Source organism: Mytilus edulis, chromosome 1, assembly GCF_963676685.1.
Source record: "Mytilus edulis chromosome 1, xbMytEdul2.2, whole genome shotgun sequence".
Taxonomy (NCBI): Eukaryota; Metazoa; Mollusca; class Bivalvia; order Mytilida; family Mytilidae; genus Mytilus; species Mytilus edulis.
Window position 1 is genome coordinate 125,984,335 of NC_092344.1, and position 23,556 is coordinate 126,007,890.

The 23,556-nt window shown below is 32.2% G+C and overlaps 1 long non-coding RNA gene across 1 annotated transcript; it reads right to left on the reverse strand.

Moving 5' to 3' along the window:
• Positions 1 to 4,580: 4,580 nt before the first annotated feature.
• LOC139520531 (uncharacterized) lies at positions 4,581 to 13,561 on the reverse strand. The gene is made up of 2 exons (XR_011663913.1): positions 13,019 to 13,561; positions 4,581 to 5,171 (listed from the first exon to the last, which is right to left on the reverse strand). It is a non-coding gene; the product is annotated as an uncharacterized lncRNA (long non-coding RNA).
• Positions 13,562 to 23,556: the final 9,995 nt, after the last annotated feature.

The following is a 23,556-nucleotide window of genomic DNA, read 5'->3' on the forward strand; positions in this document are numbered from 1 at the left end:
GCTAGTAAAATTTGTCTGGTACTTGTTTTCCTAGGAAAAATTGTCCAAAGACTTGTTTTTCTAAAAGTTTTATTATATCATAAAAATATTCCAAATAGTAGGAAAATAAATCTTAGTTAAGATTGGACATTTCCTTTATTTATTTATAACCTAATTAAAACATGAATATTGAGTTAACATTGCTTATAACATTATTTTCGTTTTATAATAAAAGACATGGACATTTTTACCTAGAAATACTAATGACATGGACATGATTTCCTAGGAAAATTAGTTTGGAGACAAATTTTATTAAAAATATTGATGCACAACTCTTTTGTTTTGTCTTTAACAATATTAAAACATATATTACATTCATAATCATCTTTAAAAACTAAGGCCATGGACATGTTTACCTAGGAATACTATTACTAATGACATGGACATGATTTCCTAGGGAAATTAGTCTGGGGACATACATTTTATTTAAAAAATTGATGCACAACTCTTCAACAATATTATAAAATTGAGAATGGAAACGGGGAATGTGTCAAAGAGACAACAACCCAACCATAGAAAAAACAACAGCAGAAGGTCTCCAACAGGTCAACCTATCATTTATACTTACTTTAAGTCCTTTTAAAATTAAGGGCATGGACATTTTAACCTAGAACTATTAATGACATATGGACATGATTTCCTAGGAAAATTAGTCTGGAGACAAATTTTATTGAAAATATTGATGCACAACTCTTTTGTTCTGTCTTTAACAATATGAATATTAAAACACATTCATTTTCATCTTTTAAAACTAAGGGCATGAACATTTTAACATAGGACTATTAATGACATGGACATGATTTCCTAGGGATATTAGTCTAGGAACATAACTTTTATCAAAAATATAACTATGCAACTCTTAAACATTATTAAAACATAACATTTAAAATCCATTGTTTAAATATAATTGAATTTATTATAGGATTTTATAGGACATGATTATCTAGGAAAATAAGTCTGGGGACATATATTACTAACACCGGACTAAATATACTAGTAAATTTTGTAACCATGGACTTTTATACTGGTAATATTTGTCCGCCCAGACATATTTTACCAGGACAAATTTATCACCTTACACTTTACAGCAACTATAAAATATACATGCTCAAATTAGGAACCGTTTAAAATGTGCATTTTACACTTATTTTATGTTTTTTAGCCCCCAAAAGGTCCCAAAATTAAAAAATTTCGCCCCCCATTCTAAAATCCTGGATCCGCCCCTGTGTGATGACCATTTCAAATTATCGCTAATAATTACACCTAAGTATGGATTTTCATTGACTTTCTCTAATATGTGGTTAATTAGTGTATAACTGTATGTGAGCGAGGACCTGCTACGGTGAATTGGCATGACATGGCATTTACTGGCATTAAAACGCATATCCTAGTCGTTTGTCCAGTTGTCTAGTGAGTCTAGATCTTTCTGTATTCGGGTGGTGTCTCGATGGTATTATACAGGAGGCAGTCATCGGTAAACAGACGTACTGCCTATGAAGACCATTCAGCAAGTTATGAAGATCTACTCTGCAAATCAAAATTACCATCTTTATAAGTAAGAAGAATGCGATCTTTGGCGATTGAAGATTTCAAAATCATTAATAAAGATTGTCCTGTATATCTCCATGACTTGATTCACTTAAAGGAAAACACTTACTCTTTCAGATACCAGAATACAGCAGATCTACCACATGTAAGAACAACTACATATGGCCTACAATCTTTCAGATACCAGAATACAGCAGATCTACCACATGTAAGAACAATTACATACGGTCTACAATCTTTCAGATACCAGAATACAGCAGATCTACCACATGTAAGAACAACTACATATGGCCTACAATCTTTCAGATACCAGAATACAGCAGATCTACCACATGTAAGAACAACTACATGCGGCCTACAATCTTTGAGATATATAGATTCCTACACTGCAACAAGTGTATTACGATATTTCTCCACTCGAGACAGTTAAATTTTAATTATTTAAAGCGCGAGGCTTGCCGAGCTCTTTAAATAACTAAAATTTAACTGTCGAGAGTGGAGAAATATCGTAATACACGAGTTATAGTAAAGGAATCTGTTTCTCTAATGATTTTTATCTTTATTTTTCAAAGATTTTTAGAAAATTGTGTTCTTTATATACGACGTCATCAGACATGGTCGCCTTTTTTCATGACGTCACAATAGGAAAATTCAGATGAAAACAAAACATTTAGACGTCATAATCAAATTTCGACTAATCATTTGCCGAGAACAGATTTTTCACTAGTGAGGAGAAATATTTTTCTCACACCGGTCAGGAAATGTGAAAATAGCACAAAAATTAGAGAAACCAGAATACAGCAGGTCTACCACATGTAAGAACAACTATATAAGGCCTACACTATTTCAGATACCAGAATACAGCAGATCTACAACATGTAAGAACAACTGCCTACGGCCTACAATCTTTCAGATACCAGAATACAGCAGACCTTCCACATGTAAGAACAACTACATACGGTCTACAATCTTTCAGATACCAGAATACAGCAGATCTATACCACAAGTAAGAACAACTGCATACGGCCTACAATCTTTCAGATGCCAGAATACAGCAGATCTATACCACATGTAAGAACAACTGCATACGGCCTACAATCTTTCAGATACCAGAATACAGCAGATATATACCACATGTAAGAACAACTGCATACGGCCTACAATCTTTCAGATACCAGAATACAGCAGATCTATACCACATGTAAGAACAACTACATACGTTCAACAATCTTTCAGATACCAGAATACAGCAGATCTATACCACAAGTAAGAACAACTACATATGGCCTACAATCTTTCAGATACCAGAATACAGCAGATATATACCACATGTAAGAACAACTACATATGGCCTACAATCTTTCAGATACCAGAATACAGCAGATCTACCACATGTAAGAACAACTGCATACGGCCTACAATCTTTTAGATACCTGAATACAGCAGATCTACCACATGTAAGAACATCTGCACACGGCCTACAATCTTTCAGGTACGCGGGTGCTAGGCTTTGGAATGAGCTGATTGTTGTCATATTCAGATTTGGTTGTGTGTTGTCATATTAATATAAAGCTGTGTTTTGTTATATTCTGATTCTGTTGTTTGCGGTCATATTTATATTTGGCTGTGTGTTGTCATATTCAAATTTGGTTTTGTGTTGTCATATTCAGATTTAATTGTGTGTTCATCATATTCAGATTTGGTTGTTTGCGGTCATATTTATATTTGGCTGTGTGTTGTCATATTTGTATTTGGCTGTGTGTTGTCATATTCAGATCTGGTTGTGTGTTGTCATACTTGTTGTTCTGTAGATCCAACATCCTAGATGAGTAAAGGGTTGTGCTCCTTAAATCATGTTTATACAAAAAAGATATGGTATGATTACCAATGAGAGAACTCTTAACAAGAAACCAAAAGACACACAACTTGACAACAATAGATTATCATGCGGCCTTCAAGATGGGCAAAGTTCAAACCGCATAGTCAGCTATTAAACTGTCATATTACGCTTGCGCGTCCTTTTCCCCAGAGTCTGTGTAATTCAATGGTTGTCGTTTTGCTGTCTGTCATATTACGCGTGTGCCTTTTCCAAAGTCTGTGTAATTCAATGGTTGTCGTTTTCCTGTCTGTCATATTACGCGTGTGCCTTTCCCAAAGTCTGTGTAATTCAATGGTTGTCGTTTTTCTTGTCTGTCATATTACGCGTGTGCCTTTCCCAAAGTCTGTGTAATTCAATGGTTGTCGTTTTGCTGTCTGTCAATATTCTCGTTTGAATTGTTTTACATTTGTCATGTCGGTGCCTCATATACTTGCTATACGGTATGGGTATTGCTCATTGTTGAAGCTCATACGGTGAGCCATAGTTGCCTTCGTCCAAGTCATTCGATTATTTGTGATATGAAATCAGCTTTATGGCGGAACGTGAAGTAAAAGAATCATGCCAGATTCTGTTCATTCTTTCTTAGAATCTCCTATATATAAAGTCTGCAATTTTCATTAGTTTTCAATATGAAAAAGTTCTCTTCTCTTTCGTCTGAGATGATTACGTTTGTAATTTTTGGTCGTTATGTGACTGGTGTGTTTTAACTGTATTTAGTGTTGAATAAGTTTTGTTCCTGAGTGTGCTGAATCAGTGCAGATCTAGATGTGAACGAAATAGTATGTCGTTCCTGAGTGTGCTGAATCAGTGCAGATCTAGATGTGAACGAAATAGTATGTCGTTCCTGAGTGTGCTGAATCAGTGCAGATCTAGATGTGAACGAAATAGTATGTCGTTCCTGAGTGTGCTGAATCAGTGCAGATCTAGATGTGAACGAAATAGTATGTCGTTCCTGAGTGTGCTGAATCAGTGCAGATCTAGATGTGAACGAAATAGTATGTCGTTCCTGAGTGTGCTGAATCAGTGCAGATCTAGATGTGAACGAAATAGTATGTGTATGATAACATCATAACTTGTTTCAAGAAAAAAATATTTTCATAATTGATTTTAAATATTTAAAACAAAACATTTATTTTAATCTTAAAATTATATATCACAAAAATAAAAGAGATACAAAAATATAACATAATACAACTAAGATTTCCCAAAATAGCAATTTCCGATAACCCAACGATTTTAACATTTTGATGGACCTTGAAGCAGTTCATTGTCATCTGATATGATCTCTAGCCCTGCCCCATTCGTACTGGTACCCCTACCGTCAGTTTTCTGCGGCTGTGCTAATAATGGCTGTTTCCCAAATCTGTCTTTTATGTTTCTATTACGTTCTAAGTACTCGTCATAATATTCGGCATCCTGTCCTTCTCTTCTTTGTTTCCTTATTTGTGTAGCAATCATCACCATCAATGCCGTAGCATAAAACATTATCACTATGACAACGTACAACAACTCATTAAGTTCACTGTCTTTATATTTAGTATTATGATGAAGTTCATAAATAGTGTTATTACCAAACAGCTCTGGACGACTAGTATTAAGTAGAATTTTAACGATAGGCATTTTACTGTTGTATTAACATTGACGTATTATTGACATCTTTATTCAGGGTTCATCTACATGACATCCTTTTTTTGGCATTGAGAAGCTGAAAAGCCAAAAAAATAAATTATTCAACTATTTATATGAAAGGAAATACAAATCAACGTGTGTTAAGAGTCGTATATATTGAAAAAAAAATGAAAAAAGCACGGGTTCGACATTTTCGATTGTTTTCTTTTATTATTATTTCATTTTTGTTTAGGAATTGAATGCTTCTTTTTGTAACTTCGTTTGGGTGTAAAAGCGTTGACCGAAGTATATTTTGTATGAAGCGCGGAAACGCTTAATTCTAAAAATGTGCACACGGTCAACGCTTTTACAACCCTATGAAGTTACAAAAAGAAGCATTCAATACTTATAATTACATTTTTTAGCTATGATCATGAAAACACGATTTTTTTTTTTTTATTTAATTCACCAGTGCACTTTGTTGTGGGACCACGTGTTATCATGTATGAAAAGTTTTATTGAGTAATGCAATTGCTTAAGGAATAACACGTGATGTACAGTTAGCCAATCAGAATAAAGTATTATAATGAAACATACATCTAATGTTATTATATATATATAGTGATCTGACGGCGGCAGCGACGTAAGTTTACTACTTTAATTAAAAGCTTTATATTTTATGAGGTGGAAGACCTGGATGATTCATACTTTGTTTATTGATACCTTATGGTATGAAGTTTTCGTCTGTCATACATACCCATCGTCTAAAGCCTCATTTTCATGGTTCAATGACTTGTTGAAAAAATCAAGTTTTTTTTGTTTGTTTTTAATTTCTCTCTTGTAATGAATAATACGATAACTATATTTGGTATGTGTGTACCGGCTTGCAAGGGCCGTATGCCCGTCAGACAGTTTCATCTGACCTCGACCTCATTCCATTGATCAGTGAACAAGGTCCAGTCTTCGTGGTCAAGTTTATATATAAGATACTATGAGCAATAGGTCTTCTATATTTGGTGTATGGAATGATTGCAAGGTGTCAGATGGCAGCTGTCATCTGACATTGACCTCATTATCATGATTCAGTAGTTAAAGTTTAGTTTTTGTGTTTTGTTCTTATTTCCTTATACTATATGCAATATGTAAACTACATTTGTTGTATGGAAATATTTTACGATGCATATATGTCAGTGAGCCAGGCATTATTTGACCTTGATCTTATATTTGTTGTATGGAATGAGTTTAAGGTGTATATGTCTGTCTTGCAGCCAGTGGCATGTATCATCTGACCTTGACCTCATTTTTATGGTTTATTGATCAAGATTTTCATAGTTAAGTTTGTTTCTTGGATACCGTAAGCAATAGGTCAACTATATTTAATGCATATATCATTGAACTATAACTTGACTTGGATGACTGACTCGGCTATATAACGATTGTTGAAAGTGCTCTGTGAATATCATATGTTAGTTCGTGATTTATTCAAACAAACCCTTGCAGTAACAATGAATATAGATGGAAATAGATCTTGGGTTATTCGTATGAATTGTTTAATATGGTTTGGCCTTAATTAAATAATAGCTTGCTGGGCGGTATTGGTTTTTCTATGTGTTGAAGGTCGTACGGTGACCTATAACTTCTTAAGTTTTACGTTACTTAGCCTAGCTGGAAAGTTGTCTCATTTAGTAAAGAGTTACAACCAAGAGTTCCAAATGGTGAAGTTGAAATCATCCCTTCGTAAATTTTACGGACGCCGTCACGAGTTGGTTGACCGTTATGGAAGACCCGTTTCACAGATAATATCGGATATGTTACTTATGTCGTAACTACAATACCCTTCCCTTTTCACGAATGTGACCTACTGAATTAGACTATTTACCGGATTTGTAATAACATAAGCAACACGACTGGTGCCACATGTGGAGCAGGATCTGCTTACCCTACCGGAGCTCATGAGACCACCCCTAGTTTTGTTGGGGTTTGTATGGAACGCCATGACTGCCTTACATGGGCGTAGCTACGTTTACGTCTAAACGCCCGGGCGTACACTTGAATTTGGTAAAACAAAATATTTTCATCTAGATAGTATTAAAAGAATTGGTTAACAGTACGTCAATCTTCTAATTATTTCCTCAATTGCTTGTAATTTCGAATAAAAATGACAAAATTGGTGTCATATTTATATATTTGTTATTTTCTGTCAAAGTCTATATCTACCGTGATTTCTATACTCGTTTTCCTTTTTAAGAAGTAATTCCTTATGTACATAGATTCGAAATGTGGTTTGATTTTTTTTTTAATTATAACTGTGTAGATGCAGGTTCAGTATGTGGTTAAAGTTTTGATATATCAATAACTTTGTCAAACAATCGTATGATTTTACGATAGCTGGACAAAAACTGTTTATGGTCAAAAGAGTATCCAGCGCATCATGACGAAATTATATATGATGAATTTCCCGTAATTTTTGAATTTTTAAAAGAAATTTCTTGAAGTATTTACATTCTGAGGATAAAATTTGGTATATATAAATTATTTGTAAAACCGTGGTCAAAGTTAATGAAACTTTCATGGAGGAAAACGCGTATAGCGCACGAATAAATTTCCATCCGCTGGTATCTATGATGTCAAGTTAATTTACATGATAAATTTATAAACCTCCATATTTTGTCATGAAACTTGTACAGAAATTAAATGAAAATATTTGATTTCTTTAAATCCTGTAATGAACTGATAAATGAATAAACTTTTCCCGGGGAAGAAATTTCGGGCAAGAACCAGGGTTCTATTTACACATTTTAATATTGTACCTGAACAACTCAGAAAATTAATCATGTCATGTTCATTTACGATTCTACATAATCAATGAATATAATAAACATAAAAAATAACCATTTTGAAACTTAAGAATGTTGTTAATGATATGAGTTTTCAATGACAGGAATGGTATGTCATTCTCGATAATTTTAAAACTTCCGGAGGCTTAGCACCCGCTCATTTACTATACCAGCTGGTTCATTGGCCTGGATTCAATAGGGTCTAAAGGCCCTGACCGAGGTTAGGGCGTACACTTGAAAATGACCTAGCTACGCCACTGCCTTATGTTAATGATCAGCATTATATGCAGTGCTCACACCATTATATTAAGTGCTCACAACATTATATTAAGTGCTCACAACATTATATGCAGTGCTCACACCATTATATTAAGTGCTCACAACATTATATTAAGGGCTCACAACATTATATTAAGTGCTCACAACATTATATTCAGTGCTCACACCAATATATTAAGTGCTCACAACATTATATTAAGGGCTCACACCATTATATTAAGTGCTCACACCATTATATGCAGTGCTCACACCATTATATTAAGTGCTCACACCATTATATTAAGTGCTCACAACATTATATGCAGTGCTCACACCATTATATTAAGTGCTCACAACATTATATTAAGGGCTCACAACATTATATGAAGGGCTCACAATATTATATGAAGTGCTCACAACATTATACGTTTTTTGTTGTATGATGAGATTGTTGTATGATGAGATTGATGTATGATGAGATCATTCGGTAAACATCGTTTTTTAGCGGAAATTACCGAATCCATAATTTGTAAATTACGGTAATGCCCAGCAAACAAATTTAAACAGTTATTAATGTTTGGTGCAAAAAAACTAGTTTGTGAATTTAAATTCTTTTAAGAATATAATTCGGACTACGCCGCATTTTTGCGCCTGTCCCAAGTCAGGAGCCTCTGGTCTTTGTTTTTCTTATATTATTTTAATTTTAGTTTCTTGTGTACAATTTGGAAATTAGTATGGCGTTCATTATCACTGAACTAATATATATTCGTTTATGGGCCAGCTGAAGGACGCCTCCGGGTTCGGGAATTTCTCGTTACATTGAAGAACTGTCAGTGACCTTCTGCCGTTGATTTTTCTATGGAGTCGGGTTGTTGTCTCTTTAATACATTCCCCATTTCCATTCTCGATTTTATGCTAGTATACATAAAAGTCAAATTAGTTTCGACAATTTTCCATTTTTTCCCCCGTGAGTGATCCCTATCCATGAGAAAGAAGCCCCACAGAAACAATCAAGATCCGCCGTCAAAAGTAACTTTCCAGATAACGAAAAAAATATTCAGATATGAAATTTTCAACCTTTTAGATTGATCCTGACATGGGATATGGAAAAAAATTGGTAGCAAAAATAACAGAAATCCTCAGACTATAGACAAGCTTGTATGTGAGAAGAATTAGAACGTCAATCACAACAACGAGAAGAATTCACAGTAAAACAATACTAGAAGTTCTCCATTAATATAATTATATTACAATTATATATTGACATAATAATGAGTATCTTTTTTTTGTGCTTCCGTTACAAAATAAATTGTGTGGACTTTAAATAAAATCATAAGAAGTGCTCAGCAACAAATAGCATTCCTCTTTTTTGTGTTGTTGCTATCATCTGGACCTAAACACAAATTTGAATCTTTTTTCGAGGTCCATTGTTATCAAAGAAGTGCGATCTAAAAGATATTATTCTTCTATGACTTGTAGTTGATTATATTTTGTATCTTAATGTACCTTAACCAGAATTAATTTAGGTCAAGTAGTTATCAAAGGTACCAGGATTATAATTTAGTACGCCAAATGCTTGTTTCGTCTACATAAGACTCATCAGTGACGCTCATATCAAAATATTTATACATCCAAACAAGTACAAGTTAAGCCTTTTACAACTGATTTTCATAGTTCGTTCTTATGTTGTTCTGTTACGCCACTGTCCCAGGTTAGAGGGAGGGTTGGTATCCCGCTAACATGTTAAAACCCGCCGCACATTCTGTATATGTGGCTGTCCCAAGTCAGGAGGTGCCTTTATTTCAGTGGTTGTCGTTTGTTAATGTGTTATATACATGTTAGTTTTTCGATCGTTTGTTTGTACATAAATTAGGAATGTTTTACGTTTATCATTTCGGGGCCTTCTATAGCTGCATGACTATGCAGTATGGGCTTTGCTCATTGTTGAAGGCCGTACTGTGGCCGTTTAGTTGTTAATTTCTGTGATGTCATTTTGTCTCTTGTGGAAAGTTGTTTCATTATCAAGCATACCACTTTTTTTATATATATTAACCGTGCAAAATGACGAACAAACGTAGTAAACGTTTTTCATCCCCACAAACTCAGTTTTCATAAGAGATGATAACTTTAAATGAAAATAATATTAAACTGGGTTTTGAAAGGGTAAAATTTATGGATTTTTTTGAAAAAAAGTGTGTTTCCAGTTTTTGGAGAAAAAAATAATTTGTTTTTGATTTTGAGAAAAAAAATTTGGTTGATTCACCCCTAGCTGCCAATATATATGTAATGCTAAAATTGAATTAAAAAAAATATTTTCGACTTGTCGCGAAAAAAATAAAAATCAATAGCCCCCCCCCCCCCCCCCCCCCCAAAAAAAAAATTAAATGGTTGCTGCCTAAAGTTATGTTAAACACCTACAATGAAATTTTTAAACTGCATTTTCCATATCTCTTAGATACTTATTCATGTGAAATGACAAATTCTGAAAATGGATGCCAAAAATGACTCAATCATGACACTCAATCATGACATATATAAGCTAGCGTAATATGACGCTTATGTGTTATAGAAAGCTGACTGTTTTATTTAAAAGGTAATTAAGCTTTTTTTCAAACTGAGTACGGACTATAAAGTGGCACCTTGCTAAAGTTCTTCAGTAGGAAATGAACTCGAGGAATATGTCATACAAATTTCCCTTCGATATTTCATTAAATAAACTTTTTATTATTTCACTTACATTTTGCCATTCGTATTTCTTACGACGAACAGAACTACTTTAATCATTCACTTTTTAGTTTCATCTTTTCCTTACTTATTTCAATCAGTTTTAAATATTGTATACTGCCTTATGATCACATGACTTTAATAACTGTTTAAAGGAGTAGGTCCGGTAAGGACCGATTTTGGCCTCAAATTTCAGGTTCATCTGACGAAAGATTTTGACCACTTTTTAAACACTTAAGTGTCTATTTTATTTGAATTAATTAGTTTATGTGAAAGATTTTAACAAATTAAGTCATTAAAAACGATCCGATTCAAGCTCAAATATGAAGAATCTACCTAATATGCCAAAAAATGTCACTTTTCAGATGGTTTTTGGTAAAAATGAAAGTGGCCGCATCCGTGTTCATCCTCAACCTTTATATATGTTATGTATTATCATAAAATACAACTTACATTTCAATATTAAGGATGAACACGAATGCGGCCACTTTCGTTTTACACGAAAACCGTCTTAAATTTAACTAAAATGCTAGAATTATGAGGATTACAGTAATTTAGCATGACTTAATGGTGCTAGTACCGGATATATGTGCATTGTTTTGTCAAAAACAGCCTATATTTATGTAGCAGAAGCATTCTACTGTCCAATAAATAACTAAAGGTTTACATTTTAACAATTTTGTAAAACTGCTATATTTTGGGGCCAAAAAGGGGTCTTACTGAACCTACTCCTTTGTTTGCTGGGCATTACCGTAATTTACAAATTATGGATTCGGTAATTTCCGCTAAAAAACGATGTTTACCGAATGATCTCATCATACATCAATCTCATCATACAACAATCTCATCATACAACAAAAAACGTATAATGTTGTGAGCACTTCATATAATATTGTGAGCACTTCATATAATGTTGTGATCACTTCATATAATGTTGTGACCACTGCATATAATGTTTTGACCACTTCATATAATGCTTTGACCACTGCATATAATGTTGGGAGCACTTAATATAATGTTGTGAGCACATAATATAATGTTGTGAGCACTTAATATAATGTTGTGAGCACTTAATATAATGACGTGAGCACTGCATATAATGGTGTGAGCACTTAATATAATGTTGTGAGCCCTTAATATAATGTTGTGAGCACTTAATATAATGGTGTGAGCACTGCATATAATGTTGTGAGCACTTAATATAATGTTGTGAGCACTTAATATAATGTTGTGAGCACTTAATATAATGATGTGAGCACTGCATATACTGGTGTGAGCACTTAATATAATGTTGTGAGCTCTTAATATAATGTTGTGAGCACTCAATATAATGGTGTGAGCACTGCATATAATGTTGTGAGCACTTAATATAATGTTGTGAGCACTCAATATAATGGTGTGAGCACTGCATATAATGCTGATCATTAACATAAGGCAGTCATGGCGTTCCATAGTTTGTGTTGCTTTGTCTTTAGTGTTCTATGTTGTGTCTTCTGTACTATATATTATTTGTCTGCTGTTTTTTTTAAGTTTTTGCCATGACGTTGCCATTTTATTTTCAATCTATGAGTTTGACTGTCCCTCTGATATCTTTCGTACTTCTTTTACCATTCTAAAAACCCCTACCTTTAGTTGTTCTTATTGTACAAAAAGCCATAGCCTTATTATCTCTAGTTTTATGTCACGTGACCAATCAATTCAACAGCTCCTTTAAAAATTAAGCGTTGAAGCTATAATACTAATTTACTTTACCATACAAATCGATTTCACAGGAAATGCTAAATATGTATGATGATATTATTTTATGATACAAATAAATTTTTACTTCTGGAATACTAATAATTATTAGAGTTGATAAAGATAATTTGTAAACAACCTGAAAGCAACAAGTTACTCTAAAAGAAATATAATGACATTCAAATAAACGTTTTATTTTCTCTGTGGAAATTATATTGAATGTTTTAATGAACATAATATTGAAACAAACAGCTAAAAGCAGGTTACTCTAAATATAGAATTTAACAACTGATTGCTATAACCTGTTACTCGGGGTCGTAAATTAAAGGTAGTATTGATAGAAATATTCTATAATAAAAAACCAGATATATGATATATATGTCCTTACCTCATTTACCATCACATACTAGGCATTTCCAGATTAATTTTATGTTTTCGTTTGCGTGAACATGGTGAAGGCGCAAGAATGGCATCAGTTAACGATGTCAACTAAAACTAATCGATATTAAAATATGTGACTGTATTCCATCCGCCATATTGATTCTACAATCCCATCGTTTGTCCATACATGCAATCGATTTATTTATAAATAATTTCTGTAAAGCAGTGTGAAATAAGTAGCCAGAGTGCTACAAGTGTGTGCATAGTAACCTATATATATAGTTTCAAAACAATCGCACGAGGAGTTTTTCTTCATTAAATTAGGTCAAACAGATTTCTTGTTCCTTCTTAAAACTAACTGTAACTGTCATCATCATCGATATCAGCACCTTTCAACAGAATCATACGACTTTTCAATCTTTTCCTTTTTCTTTTCTTTTTATCTTTAACCAATAGCTCGTGTTACATTCTATAAACTGTTTGCTGTACATACATGCTCATCGTAATTGTTAATGGATAGATCTATATCCATAATGTATTATAGATAAGACACCATTAGTATGATTTACTTGTGTCTAATCCGTTTTGCTTTAATTTATCAAATAAAATATATATGTTTAAACCAAACCTTACAAATCTTGATCGATGATTAATAAATTACAAGTTTCACCTTTTCTAAAAGTTATATTAAAGTTTCATAAATGTATGACAGCTGTTGTGGGCAGTTTTTATTTTATTTTGGGGAAGCGGAGTTTCTTTAGCTAGTCATTTTTCCGAAATTATTTATATTACATTATAGAGATGACACATATTATATATCATGTTCGTGATGCAAAGTAGAGTGTCACATGTGCCAGCTAGCGGTATATAAAACTCATCATAGATACCAGGACTAAATTTAGTATATACGCCAGACGCGCGTTTCGTCTACAAAAGACTCATCAGTGACGCTCGAATCCAAAAAAGTTAAAAAGGCCAAATAAAGTACGAAGTTGAAGAGCATTGAGGACCAAAATTCCTAAAAGTTTTTCCAAATACAGCTAAGGTAATCTATGCCTGAGGTAGAAAAGCCTTAGTATTTCAACAAATTCAAAAATATACACACGTGTGACATATGCACGGAAAATATAACATAAATACTTGATAACCAAGATGTAGACTAGTTAACAAGTCTAAAACTCTGATTTTTTTACCTCTCTAAACGAGTAACCATTTGATGTTTTTAAGGTAAGTTCCTTTATCTATGGACTATGGGAAACTGTTCGCAGATTCGTACACTAATGCATGAAAGTATAATAAGAGTCATAAAACACTACAAGACAGTAAGTCCGAGACCACAATTATTTCGTAGTGCATTTCTTTTAGAACATAAATGAAAATAAAAAAAAATCCCACCTGCGCTTTCTCAAAGAAACTTTTACAGTGTGTTGTACTACTTTTGGGACAAATTATATCAAAATTATAGAAAACTTCATCGCCTCTAACTCAAAATATGGACAATTTTATCTTTAGGACGTCTTGAAATCTTTTGACAGCGTTCGAAGTGCTATTTTTCAACCTTTTTCACCTGGACCAAATCACTACTTTCCTTTAAAATTCTGGACCCAAATTTTTTTACAGTGTAATTTCACCCCCCTACTTGCAATTTGAGGCATTAAACATGGAGAAATAAATTTGGAAGGGGTATAAAAATTAATGGCAAGTAACCCACTGTCAACACTAGGGACTATCGAACAACGAAAATCAAGGGACGACAATTGTGGTCTCGGACCAGTAACGTACCTCCCCCTCCGCCAGCCCACCACAACACTACGAAAATAGACATACAAACAAATATAGATACTACGAGAAACACATAAGACTGCATATATATATGTTATTTTTACGTGCAAAAATTGCCCAATTTTGCATAGATTATTCATGAAAAATCTACAAAATATTATTTCGAAATAAAATATGAGAAGTAAAATTGAGAAAGGAAATGGTGAATATGTCAAAGCGACAACCACCCGACCATAGAGCAAACAACAGCCGAAGGCAACCAATGGGTCTTCAATGTAGCGAGAATTCCCGCACCCGTGTCCTTCAGCTGGCCCCTAAAATATGCATAATAGTACAGTGATAATGGACGTCATACTAAACTCCGAATTATACACAAGAAACTAAAATTTAAAATCATACAAGACTAACAAAGGCCAGAGGCTCCTGACTTGGGACAGGCGCAAAATTGCGGCGGGGTTAAACATGTTTATGAGATCTCAACCCTTCCCCTATACCTCTAGCCAATGTAGAAAAGTAAAAGAATAACAATACGCACATTAAAATTCAGTTCAAGAGAAGTCCGAGTCTGATGTCAAAAGATGTAACTAAAGAAAATAAATAAAATGACAATAATACATAAATAACATAAAGATATGTTTTTTAATAAGAATTTAGAAAATAAAAATAAAAATGGTGTGACCAATCTTGTGTTATTGCTTCCAGTAAAAATAACGAACATATGCTTTCCCAAATCCTTTCTATAACTTTCATCTCCCCTTAACTAAGAGGAAAAATAATTGGAACAAAATCAAATATTTGGTATTTGTTAAACCAGTGTAAATATTTCAATAAATCATGAAAGCCAAGGTTCTACTTTTTAACAAATCAGGAAGACATAAAAGTATCAAAATATCCTAAGGAAACCAGATTTTAGAATGTGTACAGAACTACACATACTTAGAAACATTTTTTTCAGCATCTGGAAGCTTCTAAATTGCAAAGATAGATCTTTATAACAAAGGAATAAAAGCTTATTTCAAATTAAGGAAGATCTTTTCATTAAAAAGCCTAAAACCTAGTACCTTACCATAAGTTAGGATATATATTCATGTAAAAATTGATCTTCATGAAAAATAATACCTGCATTTAAGAATCGGGTAGACATGCTGTGGGCAAATTTGAAATCTTTTGCATAATATATATAAACAGTAGCATAGTCCTGATGGAGATCCATAAAAAAAAAAGGAGTAGCGAGATCCCCAAACAAGCTAACGTTTTGAGTGGGACATCTTGGACGTCTTTGCATTAATCATATTTGAAGCTTAGTAAGGGGACCCTTGCATACCCTGACCTCTCCTTAATCCACATCTAAGGAGGAGGGTCCATCCGGCCATTTCCGCTTTCAAAATTTATATATGGTTTATTCATAGACATTTTACATGTTCCAGATCTTGTCTAGTTTTTGAGGCCTTCCTCCATTGAAATTTTAGGATCGTCCCCAAGGATGTTTCAATAATTCTAACGATCTTTTGGGATTATAGTATAAACCACAAGTTTAACAGGAATAATACATCAGTCTTTATTTCAATTAGTTTTGTGACATATATCTTTTTGAATCAGATCAAAGTAATTATAGTGATGAATGGAAACGATTGACAAAAAAGGTAACATGGCTATTCATTACATTTGTCACTCAAACAGACGACCGATAACAAGGAAATTGGCGGGTTAATGTCCACTGTGGTTTATCTGCAGACCACCGGGCAACACAAGACTGCTGAATAACCAAGGTCATGTGACACAGGCGGACAAACACGCCGCTAGTCTTGTTAACTAAGATGTATACATCTTATAATAACTCTGTAAACATCAATCTTATTGAAGTTGACTCATAGATTTGATTTTCTCTATATTATAAATCCTTTCATTACAAATTATTATAAAATGTTTCTAGTATATAAAACTAAAACGTTAAGGCAGCAACCATTTGAATTTCTGGGGGGGGGGGGGGGGGGGGGGCTATGGGTTTTTTTTTCTGGACAAATTTTATTTTCGCCTATGGCGAAAAACAATCTATTTTTTTCGCGACAAGTCGAAAACAATTTTTTCTTTCAATTTTAGCATTACATATAGTGGCAGCTGAGGGTGAAACAAACAATTTTTTTTCTCAGAATCAAAAACAAATTATTTTTTTCTCCAAAAACTGGAAACAAACTTTTTTTTTCCAAAAAAAAAAACATAGCCCCCCCCCCCCCCCCCCCCCCCCCAGAAAATCAAATGGTTGCTGCCTAATAATGAGTATCGCTTAGACCGCTTATGTAAAGGAGAATCCTCTTCTAATTTTAAAATGGAAAGAAAGGGACAACAGTAAAAGTTTTATTGTATTCTTTTATTTTTATTTTATAAAAAGTAAAATCCTAAAAATACTGAACTTGAGGAAAATTCATAAAAGAGAAAGTCCGTAGTCAAATGGAAGAATATAAAGACCAAACGAATGGATATCAACTGTCATATTCCTGACTTGGTACACGAATTTTCTTATGTAGAACATGGTGAATTTAACCAGGTTTATAGCTAGCTTATCCTCTATCTTGTATGACAGTCGCATCAAATCCATTATGTTGACAACGATGCGTGAACAAAGCAGACAGACACAATAGGTAAAAATGTCTAAAAAGGGGAACAACAGTCAACGTTGTGTTATAATCTTAATCACTATGAAAACAAACAAATATGTAACAAAGAAGCACAAAATAGCATATAGATCAAGCATATTAGCAAAAATTCACAAATTTACCATTGGACAATTACACAATGACGGGATGTAAAAGTACAGAGCCACGTGATATATAAAAGAAACCCCTCCCTAGCAAAAAGAAAAGGGTTTTCGTATGGGTGTCTATCCATTTAAGTGAATCAGGGATAAAAATGGTATCGTTGAACCATCATTTAAATGTTTAACCGGCTGCTGTTTTGGTTTTTTTTGTTGGATCCCCCCTCCCCTTTAATTTATTCCTCGTTCACACGTACATTTATTTCGAATTGAATTCGAATTGAATCATCAATGCGAATCGAATTCGCTAATCGCGTTCACACACTCTTCTTTTTTTAATTCGAATTGATCCGAATTGGCTAATCCGAATTATCCAATCGCATTAGAAATACGCTTTTGTTAATACGAATTAAAAGTTGAACGTCGTTTGGACAGTAAAGCGAATTTGACGCACATTGCAATTCGAATTAGAATTGACGTAAGGACATAACACGTTTCAAATGCGAATTTTAAAAAACGTGATAATTTAACTCACGTATAATTATATAACTACGAGAATTTTATGCTAAAAATCAAATGTTGATCAAATGAGATTATAAGAATAATATTATCACTTATTGGAAAAGAAAATAGAAAAATACTATTGCTAAAGTTTAAACAAATAAAAAGTCATTTATCATAATAATTTATTAGCGTAATTTATTAGCGTTGATCTTTCGCGACAAACAAAGCATCGCGAAATGAAAAAAATAAATAATAAAAGAGCAGGAATTGAAAGAAATGCAATGAAAGGAGTATAGATATACAAAAAGCAGGAAAATATATTGAATTTATATTAAAAACAATTCTGTGTAAATTTGGAAATTCATGAATACGAATTGTCGACACAGGGAAAATCTTCAATCAATGGTGCTGAAAGCTGATAATTTTTCCTAAATTAATATTCATTAAATATATATATATATATGAATATTCATTAAAAAATGATATTTGAATATTCATTAAAAAAAATGATATATGAATATTGAGTTATTCATTAAAAAAATAATAATGTGAATATTCATTAAAAAAATAATGTGAATATTCATTAAAAAAATAATATGTGGGACCACTTTAAGTTTCATTAGTAAAAATTATGCTGGTGTTTTCGACATTCAAATTCATGGCTGTTGTTAAAAATGATGTCATTTAATGTTAAATGTATTCCAATAACTTTAAGAATAGGACGTAAATTATATAACAATTATTTGACAATCTTTCATATTTCCTTACAGAATGGCACTTGTATATATTACGCTGATTAAGCTAATGATGTTTTATTGTTAGTTGAAATGTATATTATGTTTTATATGTGAATGATTTATATTGGACGAGTGTCGAGACATTTTTTTTCCTGAATTTCAGCCACTTATATGTATAAATCAAATCTGAAATTAAATAAATAAAAGGAAACTAAAGAAGAAATTAAACTTTATAGATATGAAAACTAATTTGTCAAATAACGGTTAACATTATATAAGAGTCATAGTGATAAGTGGCAGAGAAAACTAACTAAATAACTGTTAGCATATCGTTAACTTGCAAATAGTTCATGTATATTGTTCTATGGCAAATAGGTCATGTATATTGTTCAGTGGCAAAATAGTTCATGTATATTGTTCAGTGGCAAATAGTTCATGTATATTGTTCTATGGCAAATAGTTCATGTATATTGTTCTATGGCAAATAGTTCATGTATATTGTTCTATGGCAAATAGTTCATGTATATTGTTCTATGGCAAATAGTTCATGTATATTGTTCAGTGGCAAAATAGTTCATGTATATTGTTCTATGGCAAATAGTTCATGTATATTGTTCTATGGCAAATAGTTCATGTATATTGTTCTATGGCAAATAGTTCATGTATATTGTTCTATGGCAAATAGTTCATGTATATTGTTCAGTGGCAAAATAGTTCATGTATATTGTTCAGTGGCAAAATAGTTCATGTATATTGTTCTATGGCAAATAGTTCATGTATATTGTTCAGTGGCAAAATAGTTCATGTATATTGTTCAGTGGCAAATAGTTCATGTATATTGTTCTATGGCAAATAGTTCATGTATATTGTTCTATGGCAAATAGTTCATGTATATTGTTCTATGGCAAATAGTTCATGTATATTGTTCTATGGCAAATAGTTCATGTATATTGTTCAGTGGCAAAATAGTTCATGTATATTGTTCTATGGCAAATAGTTCATGTATATTGTTCAGTGGCAAAATAGTTCATGTATATTGTTCTATGGCAAATAGTTCATGTATATTGTTCAGTGGCAAAATAGTTCATGTATATTGTTCTATGGCAAATAGTTCATGTATATTGTTCAGTGGCAAAATAGTTCATGTATATTGTTCTATGGCAAATAGTTCATGTATATTGTTCAGTGGCAAAATAGTTCATGTATATTGTTCTATGGCAAATAGTTCATGTATATTGTTCAGTTGCAAAATAGTTCATGTATATTGTTCTATGGCAAATAGTTCATGTATATTGTTCAGTGGCAAAATAGTTCATGTATATTCATGTATATTGTTCAGTGGCAAAATAGTTCATGTATATTGTTCTATGGCAAATAGTTCATGTATATTGTTCAGTGGCAAAATAGTTCATGTATATTGTTCAGTAGCAAATAGTTCGTTCATAGTGGTCAGTGGCAAATAGTTCGAATATAGTGTTCAATGACAATTAGTTCATGTATATTTTTCAGTGGCAAATAGTTCATGTATATTGTTCAGTGGCAAGTAGTTCGTTTAAAGTGTTCAGTGACAATTAGTTCATGTATATTGTTCAATGGCAAATAGTTCATGTATATTGTTCAGTGACAAATAAATCATGTAAATTGTTCAGTGACAAATAGTTCATGTATATTGTTCAGTGACAAATAGTTCATGTATATTTTTCAGTGACAAATAGTGCATGTATATTGTTCAGTGGCAAATAGTTCATTTAAAGTGTTCAGTGACAAATAGTTCCTGTGTATTGTCCAATGGCAAATAGTTCATGTATATTGTTCAGTGACAAATAGTTCATGTATATTGTTCAGTGGTAAATAGTTCATGTATATTGTTCTATGGCAAATAGTTCATGTATATTTTTCAGTGACAAATAGTTCATGTATATTGTTCAGTGACAAATAGTTCATGTATATTGTTCAGTGACAAAAAGTTCCTGTATATTGTTCTATGGCAAATAGTTCATGTATATTGTTCAGTGACAAATTGTTCATGTATATTGTTCAGTGGCAAATAGTTCATGTATATTGTTCAGTGACAAAAGGTTCATGTATATTGTTCAGTGGCAAATAGTTCATGTATATTGTTCAATGACAAATAAATCATATATATTGTTCAGTGACAAATAGTTCATGTGTAATGTTCAGTGACAAATAGTTCATGTATATTGTTCAGTGACAAATAATTCATGTATATTGTTCAGTGGCAAATAGTTCGTTTAAAGTCTTCAATGACAAATAGTTCATGTAAATAGTTCAGTAACAAATAGTTCATGTATATTGTTCAATGAAAAATAGGTCTTGTATATTGTTCAGTGGCAAAATAGTTCATGTATATTGTTCTATGGCAAATAGTTCATGTATATTGTTCAGTAGCGAATAGTTCGTTTATAGTGGTCAGTCGCAAATAGTTCGAATATAGTGTTCAATGACAATTAGTTCATGTATATTTTTCAGTGGCAAATAGTTCATGTATATTGTTCAGTGGCAAGTAGTTCGTTTAAAGTGTTCAGTGACAATAAGTTCATGTATATTGTTCAATGGCAAATAGTTCATGTATATTGTTCAGAGACAAATAAATCATGTAAATTGTTCAGTGACAAATAGTTCATGTATATTGTTCAGTGACAAATAGTTCATGTATATTTTTCAGTGACAAATAGTGCATGTATATTGTTCAGTGGTAAATAGTTCATGTATATTGTTCTATGGCACATAGTTCATGTATATTGTTCAGTGACAAATTGTTCATGTATATTTTTCAGTGACAAATAGTTCATGTATATTGTTCAGTGGCAAATAGTTCATGTATATTTTTCAGTGACAAATAGTTCATGTATATTGTTCAGTGACAAATAATTCATGTATATTGTTCTATGGCAAATAGTTCATGTATATTGTTCAGTGACAAATAGTTCATTTATATTTTTCAGTGACAAATAGTGCATGTATATTGTTCAGTGGTAAATAGTTCATGTATATTGTTCTATGGCACATAGTTCATGTATATTGTTCAGTGACAAATTGTTCATGTATATTTTTCAGTGACAAATAGTTCATGTATATTGTTCAGTGACAAATAGTTCATGTATATTGTTCTATGGCAAATAGTTCATGTATATTGTTCAGTGACAAATAGTTCATGTATATTCTTCAGTGACAAAAAGTTCCTGTATATTGTTCAGTGGCAAATAGTTCATTTAAAGTGTTCAGTGACAAATAGTTCCTGTGTATTGTCCAATGGCAAATAGTTCATGTATATTGTTCAGTGACAAATAGTTCATGTATATTGTTCAGTGGTAAATAGTTCATGTATATTGTTCTATGGCAAATAGTTCATGTATATTTTTCAGTGACAAATAGTTCATGTATATTGTTCAGTGACAAATAGTTCATGTATATTGTTCTATGGCAAATAGTTCATGTATATTGTTCAGTGACAAATAGTTCATGTATATTGTTCTATGGCAAATAATTCATGTATAGTTTTCAGTGACAAATAGTTCATGTATATTGTTCAGTGACAAAAAGTTCCTGTATATTGTTCTATGGCAAATAGTTCATGTATATTGTTCAGTGACAAATTGTTCATGTATATTGTTCAGTGGCAAATAGTTCATGTATATTGTTCAGTGGCAAATAGTTCATGTATATTGTTCAGTGACAAAAGGTTCATGTATATTGTTCAGTGACAAATAGTTCATGTATATTGTTCAGTGGCAAATAATTCATGTATATTGTTCAGTGGCAAGTAGTTCGTTTAAAGTCTTCAATGACAAATAGTTCATGTAAATAGTTCAGTAACAAATAGTTCATGTATATTGTTCAATGAAAAATAGGTCTTGTATATTGTTCAGGGACACATAGTTCATGTATATATAGTTTAGTTACAAATAGTTATTGTTTGATAGTTGTGTACATTGTGCGTAGAAATTAAGTGTCAAACCAGCATGAAATCGCACCAATTTATGTTCACAATATAGCTCAATCAAATTGTTTTCCCGACTTCGAACTCTCCATACATTTGAATAATTGAAATGTGTTTGTCTTCTTTGCAATCAATTTAAAAAATAAAATCAAAACAACTTTCCGGAATAAAAACAATCACTTGTCAATAGGTCTTAATAATCACTTCTAATAATCATTTGTAAGTATATTGTAATAAATATCTCATAAAAACTACTTTGTCTGCAATTAACGCGAATATTAACAAATAATTACAACTCACAACATGATTGACAGTATATTCCCGTGAGAAAATAAGCCTACACTTCATTTACACATCGTATTCATTGATATATTTACAGTGAGGAAGTTATATGGATACGGACTAGTGGGATACCCAAGTCAATATATTTTTATATTATGTATTGGGTATACTAAATATCGTAGAGGCTGCACAATAGAAAAAAAACTTTTCTGACATATCTCAAAATGTAAAAATAAGTTAGAATGAACTCTTATATATTCAACATACTTCAAATAAATATCAAAATAACATTAGCCTGAATATTAATAACAAGATCACCGGCTGTGCGGACACATGGTATTCAACGGTATGAAAAGTCAAAACTATTGAAATCAGTTAAATTATTTATGCCGACTAATTATAAGTCAAAACCTCATGAAGAAGTATAAGATATAAAACATTTTGTTACAATGAATAAAGTTTGATGATGTTTAAAATTTAGAGAATGTCTTCTATATAGAGAGTGTGTAATATTAAGAAAATTTATA